This window comes from Trichechus manatus, unplaced genomic scaffold (assembly GCF_000243295.1).
Source record: "Trichechus manatus latirostris isolate Lorelei unplaced genomic scaffold, TriManLat1.0 scaffold00053, whole genome shotgun sequence".
NCBI classification, from domain to species: Eukaryota; Metazoa; Chordata; class Mammalia; order Sirenia; family Trichechidae; genus Trichechus; species Trichechus manatus.
In genome coordinates this window covers 17,063,577-17,085,358 of record NW_004443989.1, presented here as the reverse complement: position 1 = coordinate 17,085,358, position 21,782 = coordinate 17,063,577, and positions in this window count along the sequence as shown.

Sequence of the window (21,782 nt, the reverse complement as noted above, 5' to 3'; positions counted from 1 at the left end):
ATGTTAACTTTCTTTGTGGTTACCATGAATTTTACCCTTATCTTTCTAAGTTTGAAGCAGTCTACCATTACTTGGTATCGCCTTGCCTTCCTCTCCATTACAAGGTTCTATACCTATGCCTTTTATTCCCTCTCATATTATTTTGAAATTGTTGTCATTTACTGATTAACTGCTCTGATTTCCTGTTGTATTTCTTTTGGTTTTGGATAGTCCTCGAGAGTTCATCTTCTACATTGGTATCTGGCTGGTATGATCCTGCATCCTAGGTTGTGCCTGTGAGCTGAAGCTGTTGTCCTCAGTTCAAAGAATTCCCTTTAATAATTCTTGTAAGTTTAGTTTGACTCTTACATATTCCTTTAATTTCTGTTTATCTTGAAATTACCTAATTTCACCATCAAATTTGAACGAGAGTTTTGCAGGATATATTATTCTTGGCTCCCACTTTTATTCTTTCAAGGTTTTATATATGTCGTCCGATTGTCTTCTTGCCTGCATGGTTTCTGCCGAATAATCTGAGCTTAGTTTTTTTTTCTCCTCTGTGTGTGACTTATTGTTTTTCATGAGCTGCTCTCAGGATTCTTTGTTGGTCTTTGTTTTGAGCCAGTGTGATCATGATATGCCTTGGTGATTTTCTTTTGGGGTCTCTTCTATATGGGGATCGTTGTGCTTCCTGAAATGGAGAAAAACAGAAAGGGGAAGAGGAAGAAAAGAAAAGAATGAATAAATAAAAATCAGAATGGTTAAAGAACCACAAAGTTCCTAGGGATCCCACCGGTGCAGCTATGAACTCTGGGGAGGTCATACTCAGGTGTTGCAGTACAGCGTGGCTAGATGGCGTAGACTTATACAATGCCAGATATTCACGGAACAGAAAGAGAAGGAAGATATAGAGAGACGAGAAACTGAGCAATGAAGAATGACAAAAAGGGAAAAATAGGGAAAAGAAAACAAAACAAATTAAAAAAAAAAGAACAAGAAATGCCCACAAAAAGACAGATAAAAAAAAAAAAAGAAATGCCCTCAGGGATCCCTCTGTACGTCTGTGAAAGCTGAGGGCGAGTCTCCTTGCTACGCAGCTCCGCCTGGCCAGTAATGGCTCCCAACTCAAGAAAAGGAAAAGAAAACAAACAAACAATTCAAAACAAACATACAAACAAAAGCCCCAGGATCCCACCAGTGCCGTAGCCCAGACCGGGAAGCAGCTCCACACTCAAACGGAGCTACGCAGTCCCTCAGGAAGAAGCAAAGATGGTGCACGGAGCCAGGTACTCGAGCAAAAGGAGGGGGAGGTAGCAAGTATGAAATCAAAGGAAGAGAAAAGAGTAAACAACACTAGCAGCCAACAAACAGCTCTCAGAAAGCCAGCTAGTGCGGGCTGGTGTTTCTAGACAAGAGACTGTGTCCATGGGAAGCAGAGGGGGCCAAGTGTTGGTGAAGAAGTGTAAAGAGTGGGAAAGCATATATCACAAATTACTGGAGATTTGCAGTCCCTCAGGAAGAAGCAAAGATGGTGCACGGAGCGAGGTACTTGAGCAAAAGGAGGGGGAGGTGGCGAGAGGCAAGGAAGAAATCAAAAGAAGCGGAAAAAAGCAACACCAGCAGCAAAGAAATGGTACTCAGAGAGCCGCCCGTTCGGGTGTGTGGAATCCAAGCATCCGGTATTTCCTGGTCAAGAGGTTGTGGCCGCGACAAGCAGAGGTGGCTGAGACAGGGTGAAGAACGGTGAGGGGTGGGAAAGTGTATATCGCTAATTACCGGTTGTTTTGTCTCCCGCTGGATGCTCCGTGAGGATGCTTTCTCATACCCCCTGTTTGCTGGTCTCCGACAGGAGTCCAAGATGGCGGATCCGTGCTGCGTTAGCTAGTAGGGGACCTCTGCACAATTCTCTCCTCGTTCTCGTTTCTCTGTCAGTTTTCTCACTCCATTTGGTGCTTGGCTGAGTTCTTTATCTCTTCGTTTGATATTTTACGGTTTCAGGATTGTTGCATTCTCTGTTCGGCTTAGTTTTTCAGATCCTTGCTATGGAGGGACGGCGTGGTGTTTCTGCCTATAGCGCCATTTTGCCGGAACTCCCTTTTCTTCTTTTTTGATGTGTGCAGCTATTGCTATAAATTGTCATCCGAGGACTCCCTTTGCTGTGTCCCAAAGGTTTTCGTATGATATGTTTTCATTCTCCTTTGGTTCTAGGAACTTGTTGATTCCATCTCTGATTTCATTCATTACTCAGTGGTATGTAAGCAGGATGTTATTCAGTTTCCATGAATTTGATTTTGTTTCCTTGCTCTTCCTATTGTTAATTTCTACCTTGATGTCATTGTGCTACAAGAACATGGTTTGCATTATCTCAATGTTTTGGAGTTGTTAGTGTTGTTTTGGTCCTGCAATGTGGTCTATTCTAGAAAACGTTCCATGTGCTTTGGAAATGAATTTGTACTTTGCTGCTGTTGAGTGGAGTGTTCTATATATATATATATGAGGTCAAGTTGACTGATTTTGCCCTTTAGGTCTTCTGTATCTCTGTTGAATTTCTTTCTTGACGTTCTGTCCTTTACCGAGGGTGGTCTGCTGAAATCTCCTATTATTGCAGAAGTGTCAATTTCTATTTTCAGTGCTGTTAGAGTTTGTTTTATGTATTTTGAGGCCTTGTCATTGTGTGTGCAGATGTTTATTATGGTTATGTTTTCATAATGGATTGTCTCTTTAATCACTGTATAGTGTCCATCTTTGTCTTTTATAGTGGGTTTTTTTTAAGTCTATTTTATCTGCAATTAGTATTGTCACTCATGCTCTTTTTTGGTAGCTATTCTCTTGATATATTTTTTCCATTCTTTGATTTTTAATAAATTTATGTCTTTGTTTCTAAGGTGTGTCTCTTGTAGACAGGATATTGATGGATCCTGCTTTTTTATCCATTTTATCACATTGTGACTCTTTATGGGTGTATTTAGGCTATTTACATTTGGTATAATTATTGATAGGTGTGAGTTTATTCCAGTCATTTTGTAGTGCTTTTTTGTGATGCCAATATTTTCTTTGTTCATCTTTCTCTCCTGTGCTGAATTTCTTTTGTTTCTGATTTTTTAAAATTTATTTTCTTTTTGTAGATTTTGTTTTTACTGAGACTTTGTGTTTTTCTTTTTTATTTTGATAAGTAGATCTATTAACTCTCTTATGGTTACTTTGAAATTTACCCTTATCTTCCTAGGTTTAAACCAGTGAATTATTACTTGGTACCACCTTGCCTTCCTCTTCATTAAAAGATTGTATACCTACACAGTTTGTTCCCTCTTTTATTGTTCTGATGTTGTTCTCATTTACAGATGAACCTCTCTTGCTTCCTGTTGTAGTTCTTTTGGCTTTGGATTGTTCTTGACACTTCACTTGCTAGACTGGGATCTTACTGGTACGATCCTACATCCTATATTCAGCCTGATAGTCTGATGTCGTTTGTTCTCAGATAGAAGGATTCCTTTTAATAACTCTTGTAGATTTTGTTTCGTTATTACATGGTCCCTTAATTTCTGTTTACCTGGAAATGTCCTAATTTCACCATTATATTTGAATGAGAGTTTTGCAGGATATATTATTTTTGTCTGGCGATTTTTTTTCTTTCAAGATTTTATACATGTCATCCCATTGCCTTCTTGCCTGCATGGTTTCTGCTGAATAATCTGCAGTTAGTCTCATTGTTTCTCCTCTATAAGTGACGTTTCTTTTTTCTCAAGCTGGTCTCAGGATTCTTTCTTTGTCTATGGTTTTAGCAAGTGTGATTATGATATGCTTTGATTATTTTCTTTTGGAGTCTCTCTTATACTGGGTTCACTGAGCTTCTTGGATGGTCAGCTTTTCATCTTTCATGATATTAGGGAAATATTGTGTCAACCGTTCTTCAGTGATCTTCTCCGTGTATTTTGTTTTCTCCCCCTGTTCTGGAACTCTGATCACTTGAAAATTTTTTTATTTTGATTTTTTTTCATATAATTGTCAAGGTTTCTTCATTTTTGTTTGTTCTTTTTTCTAATTTTTTCTCACACAGAGTTGTAGCCAAGCGTTTGTCTTCAATTTCACTGATCCTGTATTCCACCTTTTCAAAATTGCTCCTCAGCCCTTCTATGACACTGTCCTTTTCTGAAACCTTGTTGTTTCTCTTTTGAATTTCTAATTTTTGTTTTTGTGTGATTTCTAGTTGGGAACTTATTTTGGCATTTTATTCCTGTATTATTCTCCTGATACATTCATTTTTTTGTCTGGGTTTTCCTAGAATTTGTCTGTTTTGTCCCTATTTTTGTCTGCTTTTTGCTTCAACTCTTGGATAGCTCTGAATATTAGAGATCTGAATTCCAGATGAGGTAGTTCTAACGTCTTTTCTCCTATTGAAGTTATCTGGTGTTTTATTTTCAAAGCCTATTGAAACCATCCTGTTGTATTGTTTAAGTTGTTTTGATATTGTCTGCTCTTTCAGACATTCTGTAGTTATTTTCCCAGTTTATTGATTGTAGATTTGTTGTATTTTCCTGTTTTTTTTTTCTTTGCAATGTCTGAGCAGGCAAGTTGTGCATTCTTTGTTGTTTTCTCGTCTGTTGGTATGATACTTTTCACTTTCTTGTCCAATGGGCATGGACACTCACTCAGCTATGGAGAAGGAGGGTAGGTACAGCTGAAGGTGAGCTTCTGGGATGGGTTGTTTGTAGCAAGTACTGTGGCCAACGGGGGGACTGTGAATCAGTGAAGGGAGGGTTCCAATAGGCTGTGGCTGTGATGCTCAGGGTTGTGATGTTCAGTGCACAGTGAAGTTAGGCAGAAAGGAGGGGAAGATTGTGGTGTGTGGAGCTAACATGGGTAAGGAAAAGAGGAGAGGGAAGAGAAAGAAACAGGGGCCAAAAAGAAATAAACAAACAGAAAACAGTGCTAGAGGGGCTTGCCTTTGGAATGGAGAGATGAGAGACTGAGAAATGGAGAAAAAGTAAAAAGAAATGGAAAGAACAAAAGATAAACAGTAATAGAAAATAAATTAAAGTTAGAAGAAAAGAAAGGCCCCAAGGGATTCCATCAGTGCAGTTGTGAAGACTTGGGAAGTGGCTGCCAGGCTGTGATGCACAGCCTGGCTAGAAGTGGTAGAGGTTCCAAGTATTCAGGAGACAGTAAGAGAAGGTAAGTACAGAAAGATGAGAAACTGTGAAATGAAGAAAGACAAAAAGAGATAAAGGAAAACAAAAAAACAAAAAAAGAAATGCCTCCAGGGATCCAACTGTGTGGCTGTGCAGACTGAAGAAGTAGCACCCAAGACGAGTATTACAGCCTGGGGACAAGGGACTCCCAAGCAGAAAAAATAAAAAGAAAACAAACAAATCAAAACAAGCAAAGAAAAACCCCAGGGATCCCACCAGCACGGTGACACTGCCCAGGAAGCAGTTCCACAGTCGAGCAGCATTTCATAGCCTTTATGGAAGAAGCAAAGATGGCACACAGAGCCAGGTATTCAAGAGAAAGGAAGGAGAATTGGTGAGAGGTATGGAAGAAACAAAAAGAAGCAGAAAAAAATCAACAGTAGCAACAAATGGCACTCAGGGAGCCAGTAGTGTGGGTGGGTGGAATCCAAGTGACACAAGGCTGAAGCCAGTGTCTCCTGGCCAAGGGACTGTAGCCGTATGAAGCAGAGGAGGCTGAGTAGGGGTGTAGAATGGTAGGAGTGGGAAAGCGTATGTTGCTGGTTACCAGTTGTGCTGTCTCCTGCCAGGAGCTCCATGAAGCTGCTTTCCTGTACTCCCTGTTCACCGACCTCCAACAGGAGTGCAAGCTGATGAATCAACGCTGCATTCGTTAATAAGGGACCTCTGCACGTATCTCTCCTTGCTGTCTGTTCTCTGTCAGTTTCTTATTCTATTCAGGGCTTGGCTGAGTTCTTTATCTCTTCATTTGATGCTTAGGTTTCCAGGATTGACTTTTCTCTCTGTTTGACTTAGTTTTTTTGGGTCTTCGCTTTGGAAGAACGCTGTGGTGCTTCGGTCTATAGTGCCATGTTGCCATGAAGTCCTTTCCATCTTCTTTTGATGCTTCCTGCATCACTCAGTATTTTGTCCATGGAAACCTACACTATTGTAACTCAAGGTTTAAATTTTTTTCTTCAGTTCTTTCAGCTTGAGAAATACTGAGCATGTTCTTCCCTTTTGGTTTTCTAACTCTAGGTATTTGCACTTGTCATTATACTAATTTTGTTTGTCTTCTCAAGCCACCCTTTAAAATCTTCTGTTCACCTCTTTTACTTCATCGTTTCTTCCATTTGCTTTAGGTACACAATGTTCAAGTGTAAGTTTCAGTATCTCTTCAAACGTCTGTTTTGGTCTTTTCTTTCTTTCCTCTCTTTTTAATGACCCCTTGCTTTCTTCATGTATGATGTCCCTGATGTCATTCCAGAATTTATTCTTCCGTCATTAGTGTTCAATACGTCAAATCTATCGTTGAGATAGTCTCTAATTTCGGTTTGTATATACTCAAGGTCATACTTTGGCTTTAGTGGACTTTTTCTAATTTTATTCAGCTTCAAGTTGAAGATGCATATGAACAATTTATGGTCTCTTCTGCAGTTGAATATTAATGGATGTTTGCAGCCGTTTCTTCTCATTTTGAGTTGTGCCACATCACCAAATGAATGTCCCAAATGCTTGACTCCATCTACGTCATTAAGGTTGACTCTACTTTGAGGGGCAGGTCTTTTCCATTCATCTTTTGAGTGTTTTCTGACCTGAGAGGCTTGTCCTCTGGCATTATATTACACAAATTCCACTGCTATTCCTAATGTTTTCACTGGCCAGTTTTACTCAGAAATAGACTGCCAAGTACTTCCTCTTAATCTGTGTTAGTCTGGAATCTCAGCTTTAACCTATCCAATGAGGTTGACCCTGCTGGTATTCAAATACTGCTGGTGTAGCTTCCAGCATCACAACAACACATAAGCCCTCACAGTATGACAAACTAACTGAAGTGCGGCGGGTACGGGCATTATAAATGTATATTTCCATCTAGCCAATGTCTGAGGTCAACAACGAAAGCACATCTTACAAATAGGTATTGTATGGAAAAATGATTTACTCACATAGCCAAGAAACAGAGCAAGAACATTTTTAATATTCGGTACCAATCCTCTATGGCCAGTGTGTCTCACTCTGTAGTTGATACAGGACGGTGGCCTTCACAAACACTTGTTTTGTGAAGCAGTTGAAGGACAACGTTTCCTTCTCACCAGCAACAGATATAGAAATAGGGTTTTCCAAGTGCCATGTGACATGCACACGTAAGCAGTTTGTGTGGAATGTTGATATATGCTTAGGGTAGGACATAAGGGATGTTTTCTAGTCCATAAGATACTATAAGATGTGTTTTGGATCAAGGCACCTTGGGAAACAGAGTCATCCCACATGCTCATCCCATCCAAGGAGCCAGGATGACACATCTTGTCCTAAGCACAAATTTCAGTTTTATAGGCCAAAGGGAAAGGTGACAGACTACACTTGCATTGCTTTTGCCACAATTTCCTATCGCTTTCTTCTATCCCTTGTGCCTTTGATTTTCCATTCACTTTGGCTTATGCTATAAACATAATGCATAATGTATGGCTATTATTATTGTTTTAACAGTTATATTTTTAAGGCACTAAAATAAAAAAAAATCTATAACCTTTCTTTATTCCATTTTGACACTTTATGTAGATTCAACGTTTTGGCTTCTATCATAATCTTCCTTTAGAATATTTTAATGTCTTGAAGAGTTGTACTAGCAATAATTTTCATCAGTTTCTGGTTGTCTGAGAAAATGTTTACCTGTCATTTTTTTATTTTTTATTGTAAATATATATGCAACAACAATTTGACTTTTCAACATTCTTCACATGTACAATTCAGCAGCATTACATGGATTTATCATATTGTTCAACCATTACTACTGTCCATTTCCTTATTTTCCCACAGCCATTAATAGAAGCTCAGGGTGTGGAATTCTTGGTTGATTTATTATTCCTATTTCAACAGGAAATATAAGAGTCCATCATTTTCTTCTTTCAATGATTTTGAAGTCTGCTGTAAAGGATGAAGCATGCACTCTTTCAAGGTGTCCTCTGTCTTTGGCTTTGACATGAATTGAATTGTGTCCCCCAAAATATGTGTAAACTTGGTTAGCACATGATTGTCAGTATTGTGTGGCTGTCGTCCATTTTGTGATTGTAAGTTTATGTTAAAGAGGATAGGGTGAGAGTGTAACACCCTTACTGAGGTCACATCCCTGATTTGACATAAAGGGAGTTTCCCTGGAGTGTAGCCTGCACCATCTTTTATCTTACAAGACATAAAATGAAAGGGAATCAAGTAGAGAAGGGAGACCTCATACCAACAAGAAAGCAGTGCTGGAAGCAAATCACATCCTTTTTACTGGGGGTTCCTGTGCAGAGAAGCTCCCAGACCAAGGGAAGACTGCTGAAAAGGGCCTTCCCGCAAAGCCTACAGAGAAAGCCTTTCCTTGGAGCTGATGCCCTAAATTTGGACTTCTAGCCTACTAGACTGTGAGAGAATACATTTCTGTTTGTTGAAGTCATCCACTTGTGGTATTTCTGTTATATCAGCACTAGATGCCTAAGGCTGGCTTTAAGCAGGATTTTGTTTTTTAATCATTTTTTTGTGTTAATATATATGTAATTTTTTTCTATTTTAACTGACTTAAAGTGTTAATACAGTGATATTAATTAGATTCACAATGTTGTGAAACTTTCAACACTATATACTACCAAAACTTTCTTATCACCACAAACAGAAACTGTATCTATTAAACAATAACTACCTATACTCCCCTTCCACCGTCTTTAGTAACTTCTAATATACTTTCTTTCTATTTTAGGTATTTCATATGAGTGGGTTTATATATCATTTCTCATTTTGTGTTTGGTTTATTTTACTTATTATATTTTTAATGTTCATCTATGCTGTAGCATGTATCAGGACTCATATAATTTTTACAGCCTGATAATATTTCGCTGTAAATATATATCACATTTTATCTATTTATTTGTTGATGGACACTTGAAATGTTTTATTTATTGACTATTGTGAATAGTGATGCTATGAAAATCAGTGTTCTTGTATCTTTTTGAGTCTCTGCTTGCAAATATTTTGGGGATATATATATATGAGAGTAATTGTTGGGTCATACGTCTCTGCTGAAGTTACCTATTGCCACAACAGTCTGTCTACCTTTTCCTTTAGGTCTTTTGAGATATTAATCATAGTTTATTTACACTTCATTTTTAATTATATAATCATATTATTTGTATCAAATGTGAATCTCATTTTGATAATATGTTAATTAGGATTGTCTTCTTGCTCTTTGGTATTCCCCTTAATTTTTGTTGAAAAATGGATATGTTGTATAGGACAGTAGATACTGATATATTATCTTACTTATAATTTTTCCCTTGAGGATGATTACACCCTGCCTCTTTCTTGAACTTAACTTGGATGGATGGATGTATGAATCTGGGCAGGGCTGCGTTTGGAGTTTATTTTTGTCATGGCTACCAGAGTTATTTTTTTTCTACAAGCACCAGAGACTTCAGATTCCTCTAGTGATTCCCATTTTTGTCTTCTTGCTTGACTTTGGTATTCACTTTGTGCTCTACTGAGACAGACTATGTCTCTCAACTCCCCAGTGTTAGTTTTACTTGGTGATGTTTAGTGTTATGGTGGGGTTTTGGATAAGGGGTGCTTTCTATGATATTCTTACTGTGCCTTATTCTTACACAGGAATTGTAAACCTAGGCCTGAAGTGTGGCCTTCAAAATTTTACTGCCCCTCTTCCAGAAGAAATTTTGGCATAGAAGCTATTTGTGACCTTTTCAATGGGACAGATTTTTCCCTCCCTAGCTGCAAAGGATTTTCACCAGTATCCACAGTTTCTAGTTTTGATATTCTTCCTCTTCATTTGATGTCTTCATGTTTTAATACAGAAAAGAGAATTGGTTCTGGGTAGTTTCGTGGGTGTCCTCTATTTCCCCATTTTTTATATGATTCCAGTTGTGTCTGGATACTCATTTTGATGGATTTCCTCCACATGAGATTTTTTTTCTTCATTGGGATTAGGTTTGGGTATATTTTAGCAGTGGCTGCTCTTCTGCTACCCCAGGCACCATTATGAAGAGTGAAACACTTACTTTTTTGTAGGTTATCCATAGTAATATGGAGATAGTCTGCAATAGAGCAAAAATCACCCTAAGTCTGTAGCTCTTGGTAACTTACAGTCTTATGTCTTTAAAACATTCAGCCTTCAACTATTTACTAAATATTTCCAGTTTAGTCTTCTTAGAGATTAAATATCACTTGCAGCAATCTGCCCCAGGTAAGTTAATGCTTGGGTCCTTTTTGTCCCTGAATTCACCTCTCTCTCCAAATATGATGTATATTGTTTGCCTGTGGCTTTCATATACTGATACGTTGACGATTTTTTTTAATTTATGCCTTGTCCAGGATTGTTATTGTTATTGTTGTAAGAAAATCAATGTCCCCTTCCTTTTTTCTGATTTATACGCTTTTATTCTGAGTAGCAAATTTCATTGTAATAACCAGAAATAATAAACAATCCAAATATCCACCAAAGGGTAAATAGTTAAACCAATTATGGCATATGCATATCCTGAAATACAAATATATATATAGTATGAAAATCAGTGCACGCTTTTAGAAGAAAAACAATATGGATTCATTATAAGTATGCTGAAATAAAAAAGCTAAACAAGTAAAGCAGATACTATCTTATAACATTTTATACAGATAAATTATGGTATACTAAATAATATGAAAGGAACTATGTGTTTAACCCACCACAATCACATGGCAAGAAATAATTTTTCCCGAATGCTGTGATTCCCACCAAATTCCCTCCAGAACACTCATGTCTATTCTGGGGCACTGCAGTCTCTGCAGGCACACAAACCCACAGATTGCTTTATACGGGTACATTTAAATAAAGCCTTTCCATCTGCTGTTAAAAGATAACAACCCAGATCCAAGTTTTAGCTCTGAAAGAGGATCCTCAGCCCCAAGATTCCCGGGTGACCCCATTCAGTGATAGGGACTTCACATACTCAAGTTACCTTAGTGTAATTTTCCTTGCTGCCATTTTAAAAGATCATTTTTACAGAGATATTGAAAATATTAGTAGGTATGAATGAGGGAATCAGTGAATATGTGTGACTTTTTTCTGACCATGATGTCTTTGTGTTTGCAGTTGTCCAATATTAAGTGCAGCTGGTGAAGTCCAGGAGATACCTGAGATGACTTGGGGGAGAAGGCTCTGAGATTCTCTTGTCTGGGATCTTGATTCATCTTCAGGATGTTGTAAATGAGCTTGATCTTCCAAGTTCCTGGGAAGAGGCTGTACTGCATTGGAGAGACTAACACTGATGGTGATACTAAGAACTAAGCACATTCTGTGAAGGGTTGTTTCACTATCTCCAGAGAGAATGCCAAGAATACAATGTATTTGAAAATGGACAGAAGAACCACCTTGTCCCTCCACAGCAAAGACCAAAAAACCTAAGTAAAACAGATACAAATGTCAATCGTGGAACTTTAAGCATAAAATGAAGAGATAAAGAACTCAGTCAAGCACTGAATGGAACAGGAAATTGAAAGAGAACAGAGAGTGAGGGAAGATATATACAGAGGTACCCTATCATGTAATGTAGCACGGATTCGCCATCTTGGACTCCTCTCTGAGATAGGCGAACAGAGAGTATGGGAAAGCAGCTTCAAGGAGATCTCAGCAAGAGACAGACCACCTGGTAACCAGCAATATACACTTTCCCACCCTCCACCCTTCTTCTCCCCTGCTCGGCCTCTTCTGCTTCTCACCAGCCACAGTCTCTTGGCTGGGAGACAAGGGCTTTAGTTCCATGCCACCTGGATTCACCCTGCCCACACTGGACTGCTCCCTGAGTGCCATTTCTTTGTTGCTAGTGTTGCTTTTTTTCTGTTTATTCTGGTTTATTCCTTGCCTCTCACCACCTCCCCCTCCCTGCTGTCAAACACCTGACTATGTAGGCCATCTCTGCTTCTTGAAAGGTTAAGAAGCACTTCTCGACTGGGGAATTGCTTCCGCTGCCCACATCACCTAACTGGTGGGATCCCTATGGCTTTTGTTTTGTTTGATTTTGTTCATTTGTTTTCTTTTTCTTTTCTCGGCTTGGCAGCCCCTTTTAGTCAGGCTGTACTGTGCGGCTTAGGAGCCACTTCTTTAGTCTGCCCAGCTGTGCTGTTGGGATCCCTGGGGGCACTTCTTTTTTCTTTTTTTCCTTTTTGTCTTTCTTCATTTCTCAGTTTTCTATATTTTTCTTCTTTTCCTGTCTCCTGAATACCTGGCACTGTGTGACATCTCTACCCCTTCTAGTCAGACTGTACTGTGTGGCCTGGGAACAAATTCTCTATTCTTCACAGCCACACAGATGGTATACCTGGGGAATTTACTTTCATTTTTTTGTAATTTTTATTTTTTCTATCTTTTCCCTTTTTCGTTTTTTTCTTTCTGTTTTTCGCCATTTGTCAGTTTCTCATGACTCCGCTCCAATAGCAAATAAAGCTTTTTTATTTGTTTTTGGCTTCTGTTTCTCTTTACTCTCTCTCCTCTTCCCCATACCCATCTTAGCTCCACATATCACAATCTCCCCTCTCCTCCTGCCTACTTGCACCATGTGCAGAACTTCACACTCTTGAGCAGCCCAGGCATATCCTACAAGAACCGGTCCCTCACTGATTCCCAGCCGGCCCTGCTTGCCCTAGTATTTGCAACAGAAAACCCATACCAGCCCATTCCCTTCAGCTGGACAAGCCCTGCCGCACCATAGTTGAGCAACCGGCCCTGATCATTGGACAAGGAGGTAAAAATTATAGTGCCCACAGATGAATAAAAAAAGCATGCCTACACAGAGATAACAGAAGAAAAAGAGCAGAATAAAACAAACATACAATCAATAAGAAAATAACTACTGAATGCCCCGAAGAATGTAGACAATAATAAACATATTAAAAAAAAAGGATAAGATGGTTTCATTACGTGTCTAAAATAAAATCCGAGATGATTTTCTAGTGGAAGAAAAGGTATTGGAACTACTGGATAGGGAATTCAAATCTCTAATATTCAGAGCTATTCAAAAGTTTAAGCAAAAAGCAGACAAAAATAGGGAAAATAGGCAAATTAATGGAAAAAGCAGATAAATTCATGGAAAATGTAGACAACAAAAGGAAGATTTCAGGAAAATAATACAGGAACAAAATGTCAAAATACATTCACAACTAGAAATCATACAAAAAGAACAATTAGAAATCCGAAGATTCACAATTTTTCAAACACGGACAGTGTCATAGAAGTGCTGAGGAGAAGGTTTGAAACGATGGAAGATAGATCAGTGAAATTGATGACAAACACTTGGATACAAATCTGTATGAGGAAAAATCAGAAAAAAGAATGAAGAAAAATGACTAAACCCTGAGAATTACGTGGGATACAATCAAAAGTAAAAATGTACGAGTGATCAGAGTACCAGAACAGGAGGATAAAATGGAAAACACAGAGAAGATTATTGAAGTATTGTTGACAGAAAACTTCACTAATATCGTAAAAGATGAAAAGCTGACCATCCAAGAAGCTCAACGAGAACCATACAAGATAGACTCCAAAAGAAAACACAAAGGCATGTCATAATCACACTTGTTAAAACCAAAAACAAAGAATCCTGGGAGCAGCTCAAGAAAAATGAAAAGTCACATATACAGGAGGAAAAAAAAAAAGGCAAAGCTCTGATTGTTCGGCAGAAACCGTACAGGCAAGAAGGTAATGGGATGACATATATAAAACTTTGAAAGAATAAAATTGTCGACCAAGTATAATATATCCTGCAAAACTCTCATTCAAATATGATGGTGAAAATAGGACATTTCCAAATAAACAGAAATTAAGGGAATATGTAAAAACCAAACTAAACATACAAGAATTATTAACAGGAGTCATTTGTTCTGAGAAAAAAAGACTTCAGGCCACAGCTTCAATCTAGGATGCAAGATTGTACCATCCAGATACCAATCTAGGAAATGAAATCTCAAAGACTATCCAAAACCAAAAAAATTAAAACAGGGAAACAGATAGCTTAATTTGTAAGAGACAACAACATCAGAACAATACGAGAGAATAAACAGTGTAGGTATAGAACTTTCTAATGAAGAGGAAGGCAAGGGGATACCATGTAATGATAGATTGGTTCAAATCTAGGAAGACAAAGGTAAATTTGAAGGTATCCACGAAGAAAGTTAACAAACCTACTCATCAAAATGAAGAAGAAAAACAGTTTCAGTAAAAATAAAAACTTTGAAAACAAAAGAAATTAAAAAAAACACAAACAAAAAAGAAATCAACACAGGAGAGTAACAGGAACAAAGAAAACATCAGCACCATAAAAAATCATTACAGAATGATAACAATAAGCTCAAACTTATCAATAATTACACTGAATGTAAATGGTCTAAAGGCTCCCACAAAGAGAGTGACAGAATTGATTAAAAAAACAGAATCCATCAGTATACTGTCTACAAGAGACACACATTAGAAACAAAGACATAAATTTATTAAAAATCAAAATATGGAAAAAATAATATCAAGCAAACTGCTACAAGAAAAGAGTTGGATTGGCAATATTAATCTCATGTAAAACAGACTTTAAAACAAATTCCAGCATAAAAGACAGAGTAGGCCACTATATAGTGATTAAAGGGATGACTCATCATGAAGACATAACCATAATGAATATCTAAGCACTCAGTGACAGTGCTCCAAAATCCATAAAACAAGTTAACAGCACTAAAAGGAGAAATTTACCCTTCCACAAAAATAGTAGGAGACTTCATCACATCACTCTTGGTAAAGGAGAGAACATCTAGAAGGAAACTCAGTGAAGATATAGAAGAGCTAAAGGGCACAGTCAGCCAACTTGACCTCATAAACATATATAGAACACCTCACCCAACAACTGTAGAGTACACATTCTTTTTCAATGCACATAGAACATTCTCCAGAATAGACCACATCTTAGGCTACAGAGCAACTCAACAAAATAAAAAATATTGAGATAATAAAAAGTATTTCTATGAACATAACACCATCAAGGTAGAAATTAACAACAGGAAGAGCAAGGAAAAAAATCAGTAACATGAAAGTTGAATAGCACCCTGCTTAAAAACCACTGAGTAATAGAATAATTCAGAGATAGAATAAAAAAAAATCCTTAGAATCGTACAAGAATGAAAACACATCATACTAAAACCTTTGGGACACAGCAAAGGCAGTCCTAAAATGTCAATTTATAGCAATAGATGCACATATCAAACAAGATGAAAGGGACAAAATCAAAACATTAGCTACATAACTCGAACAAATGGAAAGAGAACAGCAAAAAAAAAAAAGTTCACAAGCACCAGAAGAAAGGAAATAATAAAATTCAAAGTAAAATAAATGAAATATAGAATACGAAAACAATAGAACGAATCAACAAAATTAAAAGTTGGTTCTTTGAAAGGATCAACAGTATCCACAAACCACTGGCCAAACTGAAAAAATAAAAACAGGAGAGGACGCAAAAAACCCAAATAGGAAATGAAATGGGGGATGCTGCAGCAGACTCATCTGAAATAAAAAGTATCATAACAGAGTAGTATGAAAAACTGTACTCCAAGAAATTTAAAATTCTAGAGGAATAGGATAAATTTCTAGAAACACACTATCCAAACTAACACAAAATGATGTTCAAAATCTGAACACACCCATAAGAAGATAAGAGATTAAAAAGGTAATTTAAAAAAATTCTAACAAAAAAGCCCTGACCTAGATGTCTTTACTGGAGAATTCTACCAAATATTCAGAGAAGAGCTTACATCAGTACTACTCAAACTATTTCAGAATGTAGAAAAGGTAGCCTTACTTCTGAATTCATTCAGTGAAGCCAGCAGAAAACTGATACCAAAACAAAGGTACCATAAAAAAGAAAGTCACAGACCAACATGTCTCATGAATATAGGTGTAAAAATTCTCACCAAATTCTAATCAATAGAATTCAGAGTCATATCAAAAATCAGTACCTCAAGACCAAATATGATTTATACCAGGTATGGAAGCGTGGTTCAACATTAGAGTATCAATCAATGTAATCCACCACATAAATAAAAAGAAAGAAAAGAAACACATCATCATTTCAATTAAAGCAGGAAAGGCATTTGGCAAAGTTCAACACCCATTCCTGATAAAATAGGTATAAATGGGAAATTTCTCAACATAATAGAAGACATCTATGCCAAACCAATGGTCAGCATCATTCTTAACGGAGACAAGCTGAAAACATTCCCCTTGAGAACAAGAACAAGACAAGTATGCCATTTATCACCACTCCTATTTAAGATTGTACTGGAAGTCCTACCTCGAGCAATAAGGCAATTAAAAAACAAATAAAGGACATCCAAATAGGTAATGAAGAAGTTAAATTGTTGCTATTTGTGAGTGATATAATACTATGCCTAGAAAGCCCAAAAGACTCCACAAGAAAAGTACTACAGCTAATAGAAAGTTTCAGCAGAGTAGCAGGATACAAGACAAAATTTAAAAAAAATCAGTTGCATCCATATACACCAATAACGAGAACGATGAAAAGGAAATCAGGAAAACAATACCATATATAATAGCCCTTAAAAAAAATAAAATACTTAGGAATAAATAAATACCTATACAAAGAAAACTAAAAAACACTACTGAGAGAAAACAAAAGAGACATAAATAAATGGGAAAACATACCATGCTCATGGTTACGTAGACTCAACATTGTGAAAATGACCATTCTACCCAAAGGGATTTACAAACACAATGCAATCCCAATCCAAATACCAACAACATTCTTTAAAGTGATGGAAAAAATAATTAACTTTATATGGAAAGGGAAGAAGCCCCAGATAAGTAAAGCACTGCTGAATAACAATAATACAGCAGGAGGACTCGGACTACCTAACCTCAGAACCTACTATACAGCTACGGTAGTCAAATCAGCCTGTTACTGGTTCAAGGACAGATACATTTAATGACAAGATAATTGATAATCCACATGTCAATCCATCCACCTATGGTCAGTTCATCTTCCACAAGGGCCCAAAGTCCATCAAATGGTGAAAAAACAGTCTTTTTTAACAAATTGCCCTCGCAAAACTGGATATCTACCTGCAAAAAAAAAAAAAAAAGAACCAGGACCCATATCTCACATTATATATAAAAACTAATTCAAAATTGATCAAAAGTGGAAATATAAAGACAAAAACTATACAGTTTGTAGACGGAAAAATAAGATCAATGTTGGAAGCCCTAATATATGACATTAAAAGGATACAAACCATAACGAAAAACACACAAACTGCAGAAGATAAGCCAGATAACTGGGATCTTCTAAAAATTAAACACTTATGCTCATCAAAAGATTTCACCAAAAGAGTAAAAAGAGAACCTACAGACTTGGAAAAAAAAATTGTCTATTACAAATCAGACAAAGGTCGAATCTCTAAAATCTACAAGAAAATGCAACACCTCTACAATCAAAAGACAAATAATCCAATTTAAAAATGGGCAGAGGAAATGAACAGACACTTCACTAAAGAAGACATTCAAGTGGCCAACAGACACATGAGGAAATGCGAATACTAGCCGTTACAGAAATCCAAATCAAAACCACAAGGAGATACCATCTCACCCTGGCAATACTGGCACCAAAAAAAACAACAAAAAACAAAAAACTGGAACTAAGAAATGTTGGAGAGGCTGTGGGGAGATCAGAACTCTTATGCACTGTTAGTGGGAATGCAAAATGATACAACTATTTTGGACAGCTATATGGCTTTTCCTTAGAAAGCTAGAAATAGAAATACAATATGACCCAGCAATCCCACTCCTAGGAATATAGCCTAAAGAAATAAGAGTCATCACAGAAATAGACATATGCACACCCATGTTCATTGCAGCATTGTTCACAATAGTAAAAAGATGGAAACAACCTAGATGCCCATCAACAGATGAATGGATAAATAAACTATGGTACACACACCCAATGGAATATTATACAATGATAAAGAACAATGATGAGACTGCTAAGCCTCTCACATTATAGATGAATCTGGAGGGCATTTGCTGAGTGTAATAAATCAATAACAAAATCACAAATATTGTATGAGACCACTACTCTAAAACCTCATGAAAAGGTGTACACACGTACAAAAAAAATCTTTGATGGTTACGAGGGAGGGGAGGGGTTGGGATGGAAAAACCCTAAATATACAATAGATAAGTAGCAGCTTTGGTGAGGGGTAAGCCAGTACACAATACTCAGGAAGCCAGCACAGCTTGTATAAGGCAAAGTAATGGAAGCTCCATAGACACATCCAAACTACCTAAGGGACCGAATCGCTGGGATGAGGCCTGTGCTGACCATGGTTTCGGGGAACATCTAGCTCACTTGGCATAACATATTTTATAAAGAAAATGTTCTACATTCTACTTTGGTGAGTAGTGTCTGGGGTCTTAAAAGCCTGTGAGCAGCCATCTAAGATATTCCACTGGTCTCACCCCTTTGAGAGCAAGGAAGAATGAAGAAAACTAAAGATACAAAGGAAAGGGTATTACAAAGACTAATGGGCAACATCTACCTTGGCCTCCACCACACTTAGTTCAGTACAACTAGATGGTGTCCAGCTACCACCACTGAATGCTCTGACAGAGATCACAGCAGAGGGTCTCGGACAGAGCTGGAGAAAAATGTTGAACAAAATTCTAACTCACAAAAAACAAACAAACAACAACAACAAAAAATAAATAAATAAAATAAAATAAGCAACCTTACCAGCCTGACAGAGACTGAAGAAAATCCAAGAATATGGACCCTGGATATGGTCTTAGCTCAGTAATGAAGTCACTCCTGAGGTTCACCCTTCACCCAAAGATTACACAGGCCCATAAAACAAAACAAGACCAAAGGGGCACATCAGCCCAAGGGCAATGATTAGAAGGCAGGAGAGGAAAGGAAAGCTGATGACTGAGAGCTCAAGAACTAGAAATGAGACTGTTGACATGTCGTGAGGTTGGTAATCAATGCCATAAAACAATATGTGTACTAACTGTTCAATGAGAAACTAGTTTGTTCTATAAACTTTAATATAAAGTACAATAAAAATAATAATAGAAAAAAGAAAATGGACAGTCTGAAAGCCGAGGATACATCCATGTATTACTGTGTGAAAGACATAGTGAAGGGAAGTCAGTTAAAGCCCACACACAAACCTCCCTAAAGCATGTTATGAGGGGATGCACTGGAGCCACTGATCATGGGGTCATATCAGACTCAACACTCTTCTGATATCTCTTTTTCTCCTACCGCATTTTCTTGGATTCTAGTCTTTGTTCTCACGTCTCCCTTTACTCCTTCTTATCCTATAAATGCATTGTATGATTTCTGTGGTCTAAATCACATGGATCAGTTTCTTTACCTGGATCTCAGGTGTGACTCAGCTTATGTCGTCTGCAGCCATCTGGAAAAGTCTAACAGGACTTTCTCTGTCACCATTGCCCTGGACCCTCCCCACTGTCCCCAGTGCATGGGCTCATTTGGGAAATGCACATGGCCAGTAGTATCTAAGTTGACGATTGTTAGATCAAAATAACATGTAAACGTAGAATTGATCTCCTGCTGTTCAGAATTTCATAGAGTCATTTCCATCACCTTTTGCTTTAGGCTGAAGATGGGAGCCCCTATTTACTGTGGGCTCTGTAGCACAGCACCCTGGTCTTTGTGAGCCTTGTCCTTATAGCTCCAGCACAGTGACAACAATACTCTGGGGGTTAAATAACTACTGCATGAAGCCACACACCCAGATGACAGTTTCATCCCAAAATTCCCGGATTCTTCCTTCCACTACTTTCCCAGAATCTCTTCTTTCACATAATACTTCCCCTACTCTTTTAGAGAGTTTGAAGGAGTTTGGGATTATCAACAAAAAATATATTCCCATGAGGAGTTCTGGCAAAATGGTGCTCTAGGCAGAAGCACCATGTTACCCTTCACAGCAAAGATCTGAAAAACTAAGCCGAACAGAGAATACAACAATCCTGAAAGCCTAAAACATCAAATGAAGAGGTAAAGAACTCAGCCAAGCACCAAATGGAGTGAGAAAACTGACAGAGAACGGAGAGCGAGGAGAGATTCATGCAAAGGTACCCTACCAGATAACCCAGCGTGGATCTGCCATCTTGGACTCCTATCAGAGACCAGAAAACAGGGTAAGAGAAAGCAGCCTCATGGAGAGTCCAGTGGGAGACAAAAAAACCGGCAATTTGCAATATAAGCTTTCCCACTCCCCAAACTTCTTTACCCCCTCTCAGCGTCCTTTGCTTCCCCCGGCCACAATCTCTTGACCGGGAAACACCGCTGCTTGGAGTCCACACACCCGAATGGGCCCGCTCTCTGAGTGCCATTTGTTGGCTTCTGGTGTTGCTTTTTTCCGCTTCTTTTGATTTCTTCCTTACCTCTTACTACCTCCCCCTCCTTTCGCTCAAATACCTGGCTCCGAGTGCCATCTTTGCTTCTTCCTGAGGGGCTGCAGAGCTCTGGTAATTTATGATATACGCGGTCCCACTCCCTACCCTACTTCACCCACACTCGGCCCCCTCTGCTTCCCGTGGACACAGTCTCTTCTCCATGAAACACCAGCCTGCACTAGCTGGCTCTCTGAGTGCCATTTGTTGGCTGGTAGTGTCGCCTTTTTTTAAGCTACTATTGATTTCTTGCTTACCTCTCACCACCACCCCCTCCTTTCGCTCAAATACTTGGCCCCATGCGCCATTTTTGCTTCCTCCTGAGGGACTGTGGAGCTCCGTTCGAGTGTGGAGCTGCTTCCCAGTCTGGGCTGCCGCACCGTTGGGATACCAGGACTTTCGTTCGTTTGTTTGTTTTGAATTGTTTGTTTTCTTTTCCTTTTCTTGAGTTGGGAGCCTTTTCTGGCAAGGCAGAGCTGCGTGGCAAGGAGACTTCCCCCAGGTTTCCATAGACGTGCAGAGGGATCCCTGAGGGTATTTCTTTTTTCATTGTTTTTTCTTCTTTTTTTGGGAGGGCCTTTCTTGTTCTTTTTTTTAAATTGTTTTGTTTTCTTTTCTCTCTTTTTCCCTTTTTGTCTTTCTTCATTGCTCAGTTTCTTGTCTCTCTATATCTTCCTTCTCTTTCTGTTTCCTGAACACCTGGCATTGTATACCTCTATGCCTTCTAGCCAGGCTGTACTGCAACACCTGAGAGCGACTTCCCCAGACCTCACAGCTGCACCATTGCGATCTCTGGGAACTTTGTGTTTCTTTAACCTTTCTGCTTTTTATTTATTCATTGTTTTCCTTTCTTCTTCTTCCCCTTTCTGTTTTTCTCCATTTCATAGTCTTTCATCTCTCCATTCTAAAGGCAAGCTCCCCTAGCATTCTTTTTTGTTTGTTTTTATGTTTTTTGGTTCCTGTTCCTCTCTCCTCTCTCGCATATCCATCTTAGCTCCAGACATAACCATCTCCCCGCTGCATCCTGCCTACCTGCACCGTGCGCTTGACATCACACCACCAAGCATTCAGGCACGGCCTACTGGAACCTGCCAGCCCTGATTACCGACCCGCTCTGGTGGGTGTAGTGAGTGCCACAAACAACC